The sequence below is a fragment of the Leopardus geoffroyi genome, chromosome E1, assembly GCF_018350155.1.
Source record: "Leopardus geoffroyi isolate Oge1 chromosome E1, O.geoffroyi_Oge1_pat1.0, whole genome shotgun sequence".
NCBI lineage: Eukaryota > Metazoa > Chordata > Mammalia > Carnivora > Felidae > Leopardus > Leopardus geoffroyi.
Window position 1 is genome coordinate 58954255 of NC_059330.1, and position 7996 is coordinate 58962250.

At 64.2% G+C, this 7996-nt stretch overlaps 1 long non-coding RNA gene across 1 annotated transcript; it reads left to right on the plus strand.

The window, feature by feature from the left end:
- Positions 1 to 593: 593 nt before the first annotated feature.
- LOC123604094 lies at positions 594 to 3689 on the plus strand. The gene is made up of 2 exons (XR_006715218.1): positions 594 to 2002; positions 2427 to 3689. It is a non-coding gene; the product is annotated as an uncharacterized LOC123604094 (long non-coding RNA).
- Positions 3690 to 7996: the final 4307 nt, after the last annotated feature.

Consider the following 7996-nt stretch of genomic DNA (forward strand, 5'->3'; position numbering starts at 1 on the left):
GCCAGCAGCCGCTGCGAGGTCCCCTAGGTGGGTCCTCAGGGGAGGGGAGCTAGGGGTTCAAGCTTGACCTCCATAAACTCCCTGCCCTCGGCTTGGGGATGTGGCTGACTGGGTCCCCTGTTCCGAGGGCTCACCATCCCGGAGTCTAGGGACACATGTCCGCCAGGCCTGGCTGCCCCCCTGCTCCGGAGGAAGCGGAACCGCCCGCCTGCCCCTGGCAGCAAATCCCCAGAACGGGGCCTGCACGGCCCTGTCGGCTGACCTCTGCACACCCGCCCAGGCGCCCAGCCAGGCCTGATTCATGCGCCCGCGGTGCCAGGACGCTCCGGGAGGGAGGCGGGGCCGAGCAGTGCTTCGCGACCCTGTGCCAGGCCTGGGCCTGAGCCCTGGGCGCCGCGCTCCAATCCAGCCTCGCACGGGTGCCAGAGGGCAGCCAGGGAGGGCGAGGGGCCTGCCCGGGGTCACCCACCAGCCAGGGAACGAGTGGGCAGCACGAGGCCCAGGCCGAAACTGGGCGCCAAGCGGCCGGGTTCCAGTCCCACCGGGGCCTACAGCCCTCGGCAAACAAAACCTCCGGTAAGTTACCCAGCCACATGGAGCCTCAGTTTCCTTGTAAGGAAACAGGCCATCTCCGAGAAAAATGCCCCTTTCCATCCTCCGGGGACCCTTGCAAGCAAACTGCCAGGGAGCACGGCAGCCCGGCTGGGAAGCCTGGGAAGCGCGAAGTCCCAACTGCCTTCTGCTCTCCGGCGCTCGCTCGTCCTCCGTGGGGGAGGGAGGGGTCTGCGCCCAGGCGGGGAGGCGCCCCGGGGCTCCCGAGTTCCCGACCCTGACTGTGGGCAGGGTGCGAGAGGCGCCCCGGGCCCCAGAGGGCCGGAGGAGCCCCGGGCCACCACCGTCCTCGCAGCCCCAGCCGGCGCAAGCACCCGGGGTCCCCGCGCCTCCCGCTCCAGCGCCCCGGGGGGCGTGTGCGTGAGCGTCTCCAGTGGCAACGGCGCCGTCGCCGGGCAACCCGCGCGCCCCAGGCCCGCCGCGCCCCGGGGAGCCCCTTGGGGGAGGGGGGTGCCGATGGCAGGGGGGACCCGCGGCAGCCCCTGGCTGGAGCTGCTCACGGGGTTGGGCCACCTGGGCCGCCCTGTGCCGGCACCCACACCGAGGGAGGCAGGACACCCAGACCTTGCTGAATCCCGGCAAGTCCTTTCCTTCTCTGGGGAACAGAGACAGGGGAGCTTCTCCGCCTTCTCCTGAGGCAGGGGTGAGGGGCAAAGGGGGCGCAGTCTGGGCGCCTGGTGAGTTGCCAGTCGGCAGGAGATCCCTCGGGGGCCAGCCGGGCGCAGTGCCCGCGTCAGGGTGTGGGATCCAGGTGATGTCCAGCTCAGGACTGGCCCATCTGGGGTGTTTACGGGCAGAGGGCAGCGTGGGGGACCCGTCTCTTGGGGCCCCAGAGCTCTGGCAGGGTTTGGGTTTCTCTCCCCTTGGGGTGCCTGCATTTAGGGCAGCATCGACCACTGCCTGCGCTGGCCTGATTCGGTGCTTCCTCACCACCCCACGTCACACGCTCCAACCCCAAAGTCACTGGGTTCCAACATCTCAACCCTCCCCCCCCCCCCAATCGAAATCCAGATCAGCGAGTGTGACCCATGAACTTGGAGAGCCTCCAGAGTGGGATCTGGCAGAGGGGACTTTGGCCACTTCAGGGATGAGAGACCGTGGCACCTCTCCCCGCCAGTGCCCAGCCCAGGTCAGCAGCACAGCCTGGGTGCCTGTCCTTGTCCCAAGGTTCCGGCTACAGCCTCAGGACGGGGAGCCCAGGCCAAGACTGATGGACATGGAGTCTACCCCCACGGGCGAGGTGGGGGCTGACAGTGACTCACTAACTGGTCCACTGCCTGGCTTCGGAGGGGATCAGCTGGGCCTTACCACTTCCCCGCTGGCTGACCCTGAGCAGGTGACCTGACCTCCCTGGGCCTCAGTTTCCTCAGTCTATGAAATGGGGACAAAAGTAAGACTTTGTGGGGTGGTAGGGCGGGGCCGGATGCCAGGCTCAGCCCCTCCCTCCTTTCCCAGCCTCTCTTTGGCCCTCATTGCCTGCTGGTGTGTCCCCAGTACCCCCTCCCCCGCCCCCGCCGTTTTCCTCATTTCCTCCCCCTTCCCCCACCCCTCATCGTTTTATCTCATCTCCGTCCCCCTCTTCTCCGCTATCAGTTTCGTTTCTCTGCTTGAACATTTGGCGAGGCCCCGCCTCCTCTGCTTCTAGCTCCACCGGCCCCCGGCTGCGCGCGGGTCCTGCCCTCCTGTTGCCCAGGGGCCGAGGGTGGGGGGTGGGGACGAGTGCTGACGTCACAGGACGTTTATCCGCCCCTCCCCGCCTAACGCAAATTTCATCCCCCCGTTCTCTCCGAATCAATTTACTTTTATTGCCTCAGCTGCTCAGAAGCAATTTTTCAAGAACAAAAAGGTCAGCACGTCCAAGACTAATCAATTCTCGGAGAGCTCCTGCCGCCACCGCCGGGGGAGCTGGGGACCGGTGGCCCCCGCCCTTCCCCGCCGGCCCCCTCCCGCCAGCCCCATCACTTTTATTGCTTCGTGATGGCTGTCATTAGCGGGGTGTTGGAGACGCCCCACAGTGTTCTTACAACATAAAACCCGGCCGCTTGCAGAGGGGGGGCCGGGCGCATTTATGGCCACTCGCCGACTCTGGACGGTAACAGCCGAACTGATGGGTCGCCCGCAAGGGGAGCCAGGACAGGAAGCATCCAGCCACTTGTTCAAAGGCTCGGCAGGCCGGAGGAGCCGGGGCCCTGCCTGCCTGCTCTCAGGCCTGGCCCGCTTTCCCTCACCCCGCCCCCCTTCACTGTGACCTTGGGCACCTGCCCCCTGCCATCCCTTCCAGGCCTTTTCCCCCTGGTGCCCGCTGCATCCCTGCTCACGGGCAGAATATTCCTTCCGGAGCATCCCCTGCCCTCAGAATGAGGCCAAGGCCCGTCCCTTCCAACACTGTGGGGTCTGCACTCCCATTCCAGAGGGAGAACCTGAGGCCCGGTGTCACAGAAGTAGGAAGGGGCTAGATGCAGATTGGGTCGCATGCACGAGCAGGTGCCTGGTGGCGAACAGGTCTGCGGTTCTAGGCTTTGCTTGTCCGTGGCCCCGGCTGTCCTCGTCCCCTGTCACCCTGCCATCAGGTGCCCACACCAACAACAGCAGCTAAAATGCGCCGAGGCTTCCGGGCAGACCCCGCCCTTCGTGTACTTGGTAGGTGACGCCTCTGGCTCCGGGACAGCACTGTCGTTAGCCACTCTCACGCCCACTTTTCAGATGAGGAAGCCCACACAGGGAGCCCGAGCAGCGGACCCCAGTCCACACAGCTGGGAACGGGGGCTGGGGCCCAACTCTCTGCGTTTTGCTTTTTAAAGACTGGCTGAGGATACGAACTATGCGGAAAAGGCCAAATCCACAGGTGCCGAAGACAGACTGGTGGTGGCCGGGGACCGTGGGGAGGCGGGTGGGGAGAGACTGCGTAATGGCCACGAGCTTTCCTTCTGAGGGCCCGAGAATGTTCTGGAACCAGGCAGAGGGGTTGGTTGCACAACGTTGTGGATGTGCTAAATGCCCCTGAGCGGTACAGTGTAAAACATGGTTGATTTCGTGTTATGTGAACTTCACTCCAATAAATTATTTTTTAAAAAATGGCCTGGATTTTTCTGCCACTTATTTAGCAAGAGGCTGGGTGACCTGTCGGCTCTCTGTGTCCCACAAAGGTGGCCTGCCTCTGCTGTCCTGGGGGAGGACCCACACACACTCATTTCTAGCTTCTCCTGGGGGCCTGGCCACCTCTTGGCCTGAATCCCCTCCCTCCCTCTTCCCCATCCCCCCCCCCCCCCCCCCGCCCCAGGTCTGACCTCTGGGACCTTTGGGTTTTCCTCAAGGCCGCAGAGGCCCCCAAACATGCTAACCGGCACCCCCTCCGGGCTGCTTTGCTCTACACAATGACAGAGCTCACGGCTTCCCCACAGAACGGCTTCACTGGAAAGTTCTTTCTTGGGTTGAACTGCCCCACCTACCCATAGAAGGGCAAGCCGTGTCCCCTCTCTCCAGGACAGATCAACACGCATGGGCAGACGGCTCCCAGCCCCCACCCCAGCGGTCTCTGAATGTCCCTGTCATGGGCCCCTCCCAGCCCGGCCTCTTTGTTGCCCTCCAAGGCCACCTCCACCAGGAGTCTAAACTCTCTGAGGTCCCTGCTGGGCAGGGCCACCCTGCCACTCAAGACAATGACACTGGGCCATGTTCTGATATCCAAGTTTTGCCCCATGAGCCTTGGGAGCCTCTGTCCCAAGGTGAGAAGGCGTCTCAGAGCAGAAACAAAGTTGGGGACCAGTGCGTCCCTGTGCCACGCAGCCCTGGACCCCACCACACGGCTGGACCCTGTGACCCTGCGCACACTGGCTGCCCAGAGCCCGAGGTCTGGAAATAGGGCACTGCACGTGCCTCCCATCTCCCCAGTGGAGGATCGCGTAGGGAAGGCTGAGCTGGGGGAAGCTGGGGAAACGCCCGGAAAAGGGCAAATACCAATGACTTTAAGTGTATTTATTTTGTTTTGTTTTTTTTAATAATGGTGATGACAACCACTGGTGAGCCTCCGCTCTGTCCAGGGCACGGTGTCAAATGCGAATTAACTGTGTCCCCATTTACCCAGACTGGCCGGCAAAGGAAGGGCTTCAGGCTGGGAGGGGCCGCTCTGCAGACAGAGGCCCCGAGGAGCAGCCTGGCAGGAGGCCTGCCCCAGGTCCTCCCCAAATGACAGGTGCCAGCATCCACGCCTCACACCACTCCGGCCCCGCCAGTCTCCCTGCCAGCGCGCCAGGCTTCCAGGCCTCGGAACCTGATCTCCTTCCCTGTTCCGGCCACTGGGGCCCCCGCCAAGTCCTAAATGGGCAGTGACTGCTGAACATTCTAAGAAAAGCCTCCTGGGGTTTTCTCGGGAGCCCGGGCGAGGCAGGAAGTCCCCTGGGCTAAGGGGACATTGGTGGCAGGTGGCATCCAGAGCTCTGGGCGGGGCCTTCTCGCGGGGGGCCCAGTCCAGGGACTCAGGCCGGCGGCCGGCACCCACACGTGGACCGAGGGCTCCCCCGGCCGGCAGGGCTCCTCACCTGCCCTATTTACAGACCTTGAGCTCTGGGGAGCCGGCGTGCCCAGGGTCGCAGGGCTGCACCGGCCAGGGGGGCTGGGCCCGTCCTGCCCGCTGTCTCGGGCCCACTCCCCACGGCAGCTTGCGGCCAGCCTGGGATCCACAGCGGACAGCCTGTGTTACTTACTCCACGTTCAGATTAGCCCACATCAACCCTACCTGGCAGTTGAGTCTGGCTGGCTGGCCGCGGGGAGGAGGTGAAAATTATAAACCTATTTCATTTCTCCACAGCTGAAAACAAAACCAAACAACCCTTAGTGTTTTGACAAATAACTACATATTTTTAGATCTAACCACTGCAGGTGACTGATGCAAAATCACACCCTTGGGTTGCTGGAAGCTTCCCCGGGGGGTCTCGCAGGCTGCCTCTGGGCCCCCTTCCCTCCTCCCCTGCCCCCTTCTCCCCACCCCCCAGCCCCCTTCCGTGCTCCGAAACTCAAGGGTCACACTGTCACCTGAACAGACCAATCACAATGAGATCATTATGGTTCCAAGGCCACCAAAAAAAAAAAGAGGTGTGTGTGGGGGTCCAGGAGTTTAGCCACGCCCAGGAGTGCAGTACAATCAGCTATTGTTGTGTTAGAAGTTTCCCGGTGATAAGAAGGGAGTCTAGAAATGCCGCTTTCTGAACTGATTGCAGAACAGAATGGAAAGTTCAAGGTCGGGAGATAGCCAGGCACAGCGCTCAGGGAGCAGCCCTTCAGGCGCCCCCGGGCCTCCGCCGGGCGTCAGGGCTGGCCAGCCCCTTGGCAGTGTCCCTCGTCCCTCGTGTCCATTGTCGCAGGGCACCTAGGAAGGGGGGACTGGCTCAGCGCCCCCGCGCCTCCCCCCGCCGGGACCCGAGTTGGGCCCATCTTTCCCAGGACACCCGCCCCTGAGCTGCCGTCCTCGAGTTGGGATTGGCGACCCGGGGGGCAGAAGGAAGGATGGGGGGGATTGTGGTGACTGGGTCCTGGTCAGAGCGACCCTCAGGGAGGTCCCGTAACCTCGCCGTGCCTCCGTTTCCTAATCTAGAAAATGGGGACAATAACAGCCTTCCCCTATGCGGCACCGGGAGGAGTCGCCGCCAGTGGACGGCGGGGTCCCCACCACGTTTAGGGCCCAGGAAGCATTCACTGTACTCCAAGCCCCTCGCTGTACAAACCACCGCAGCCCAGAAACCCAGGGCCCCTTTCTTCCAAACCCCTCCGTGGGGCTCCAGGGACGCCCCCTTCCCCTGCCACCGGCCTCCTGCCACCAAACTGAGACCAAACTGCCACAGTCACGGCGCTGTGGCCACAGCCAGGCTTTAGCGTGCTGCACACGCTCGCTGCCTCTGTTTGCTCATCCACGAAATGGTCCAGGGCTGGCCTCCCTGCGGGGCGCAGCGAGGGCTGGACAAGCGTGGGACAGGGAGCGGGCCACCTTTGTGGTCCCCTGTCCCCGCCGTGGGGCAGGCCCGGACCTCCCCACCCTACAACCGTGGGCGAGGCCCAGAGACTGGGCCGTGTGCCACGGGGAGCTCGTGGGCGCCGCTCCGCGGGGGGCCGGCTAGGGCAGGGCGAGCCTCCCTGCACGCCGTGGGGGGCCGACAGCATGACGTGGCCGCAGTCTCGGGACCTCCAACGGGCCAGACACATGGGACACGCCTTCTGTGTCACCTCATGCTGTTCATTTAATTCCCGAAGCGAGCGTTGGAGGTGGGTACTGTATCTGAGTCGTTCAGGTGAGCGCAGTGAGGCTCAGAGAGGCGCAGCGACTCGGCCAAGGTCACACAGCGAGGGGGAGGCCTGGACGGGAGCAGAATGGGCCACGGTGCTCAGAGGGCAGAGAGCAGGGACAGTGTCCTCCCGCCCCTCCCCGAGCAGAAAACCTCCCGTCTGCGCCGTGCACCTGGCGGTGACCCGCAGAGCCGGGCGAGGGGCTCTGGGAGCTCATCTTCTCAGCCCCATCGGCCCTGGTCGTAGCCTCTTTTATGGCCTGTGTACTCTGACGTGCGTCCGTGCGGCCAGTGACGTCTTTCATTCCGACAACGTTTGCTGACCGCCAGGGAGGGGCCCTTGTTTAATTTACTCTCCAGCAAACACCATGACGCTGTGGCGGGCCAGGCTCGGCACTGGGCGTGGGGCCAGGGGCCGTGGCCGTGGCCGGTCCCGGCGGAGGGCCGGGGCGAGGTGGGCGTGGGCCGAGCAGCCGGCTCTGGGAGGCAGAGGCGGACGGAGGCCTAGTGGCCGCACTCGGGTTCCGAGAGACCCCGTGACGTGGCCACGTGCCCACAGCTGAAGAATGTAGGAATTCAGGACTCAGACGCCAGCCAAGCTGTGGGCACGTCCCCGATCAGAGTCCGCATTAGGGGAGTCCCGTGCTGCCTCAAGATGAGCCTGCTCCGAGAACCCCACGGGGTATGGCCTCGGTGCCGGTGCCCCCCGTCTTTCTCTGCACCGTTCGCAGAAAGCTGGCTGGAGCCGCAGGGCGGGGTGTGGGGTTCACAGAGGAGAAGAGGAGGGGACCATTCCCGTTGGGGGTGTGCAGTGGCAGCTGGGCCGGGCCTTCAGGCCCGGCTGGCTTCTGCTGAGCACAGGGGAGGGCCTCTCAGGGCCCCCCGGCTTGGCCCCCCTCGTCCAGCTCTGATCCGGGAGGGAGCCCGGCGGCGTGGCAGGGCGGAAGGGGTGGGGCGGCCAGGGCAGGTCTGACAGGTCTGGCCTGGGGGCTGCTGGGGACTCTCCAGGACCGGCTGTTCTGTTGTAAGAGGTGTGAGGCATTCTGGCCACACCAGCTCAGCACCTTAGAAAAGCAGCAGGTCCGTGTATCGGCCAGGTTTCTAAGCTT